We start from the raw sequence: 1,983 nt of genomic DNA, 5'->3' as shown, positions 1-1,983 counted from the left end.
TATATATATATATATATATAAAGGCTCAATCATCACGAATATTATTAGTATATAGAGACTTACATATAAAAACGTGCTGTGTGTGTGTGTGTGTGTGTGTGTGTGTGTGTGTGTGTGTGCATCTGTTGTACATCCACACATACGTTCCAAGTACATAAGCACAGTCATAATGGTAGGTACCAGACAACGAGCACAGGGTGGGCATTATTTATTACTAAAGCATAATGAACGTATGTAGGATGACGATCATAGCCGAGGCATGATTGTGTTGAACGGTTGTTTAATTAAAGCCATGGAAATATGTCTGGAATGTAGCAGTAGTAGCAGCAGCAGCAGCAGTAGCAGCAACAACAGCAACAACAGCGCAAGTCACATAATATCAGTCTCAGCAGTGGAACTTACATCAACAATGTTTAATTGAAAAGACGCTTATGGCTGTGAGGAAGGTTGTTGGAGAGTAACGAAGGTGGAGAGCGAGAGACGGAGGAGACTAGCAGCAGCAGCAGCAACAGAAGCAGCAGCAGCTACCTCTAACACAGCGGCTAGCATCACGAAATGCTAGAAATGGCAAGCAAATTAGTTTCCTCTAACGACACCCCTACCGTCTTAAAAAGTGCATATTAGATAATGGAGTCCAGCGTTCGAATAACAAAGGAAAGAATGTGGGGACGGTCACGGCTGGAATTATTTTGATCATAGATCTGTCTCTTCAGTTGCTTCATGCTGGTACTCTTGGGGGTGGGGGTGGGAGTTAAATAAAGTCGACGGTGGCACTACTACTACTACTACTACTACTACTACTACTACTACTACTACTACTACTACTACTGCGTAAAAATCTTTCTAATAACCAACACAGATCACCCCATCCCAAACGCACCCAACCTAACAGCTTCTTGGTGACAAATTTTGGTTGTTGCAAGAAGCGATGCAGACATCGACAGAATCCAAGAGATTAACTTTTAACCTTTTAATCCGCTGATGCAAATACTAATCTGCAGTCGGCTGTGTCTGTATTTAAGAAAATTGATACGTTTCTCACATAAAAAGCTGTCCCGTCATGCACCTGTTTCTCAATCAAGGTGAGCTAGACCAACCTGATTCGTGTCTCATGTAAGGTAAAATGTCCCACCATGCATTTGTGTCTCAACTAAAGTGAGATGTCTCGTCATTCACCTGTTTCTCCCATCATGCACTCGTATGTCAACCATAGCTTGATGCTCGGAAAGATCTACCACCACATACCAGTTTCAGAATTTTGAGATCGTTTTAATTTCACACATTCTCTGTATTCACTCAATGTCAGACGGGATTAACATCTTGTCTGCCTTCATCTCTATCACTTTGTCGTGTTGCAGAAGACTGTACTTAAAATCATTGAAAATATCGATACCATTTCTTATCTGTTTTCACATAAAACTCTCAGCATTTTTATTTACCTGCTGCCCACACGAATGTATTCGTGAATATGGACGTGGTAAGGACTGGACAGCTGACATTCATATGGTCAGCCATCCATTCTATTGGTTGCTGTCTCCATTTATTGTTAGCATAATTTTGAAATATTTTATTCCTGTGTTTGTTTGTAGATACGTTTCATTCCTGTACAGTTCAAATCGCAACCTTCATTAAACTAATATTATAAAACAATTGATGACCGAGGCTCGGCTTTATTTCCTCTCTGTAGTTTTGTAGAATAAATTTGCCATGCTGACATTTTCTTCTCTTCATTTTCAACAGTAACTTTTTGGGGATTCCGTTTCGATTTTGTGTGTTTTAGTCATTTTTCTGTATTTTTCTTTCGGTTTAGTTAATTTCAAGCCTGTAGTTTATTTTTTCCCAACCAGATGTTTCAGGTGCAGTCCCATTGAGTGGCACCTCGGGCAAGTGTCTTCTACTGTAGCCTCGGGCGGACCAAAGCCTTGTAAATAGAATTGGTAGACGGAAACTGGAAGAAGCCCATCATATATATATATATATATA

The sequence above is a fragment of the Octopus bimaculoides genome, chromosome 6, assembly GCF_001194135.2.
Source record: "Octopus bimaculoides isolate UCB-OBI-ISO-001 chromosome 6, ASM119413v2, whole genome shotgun sequence".
In the NCBI taxonomy this organism is placed as follows: Eukaryota; Metazoa; Mollusca; class Cephalopoda; order Octopoda; family Octopodidae; genus Octopus; species Octopus bimaculoides.
The sequence above is the reverse complement of the archived record's forward strand: the minus strand, read 5'-3'. Positions refer to the sequence as shown.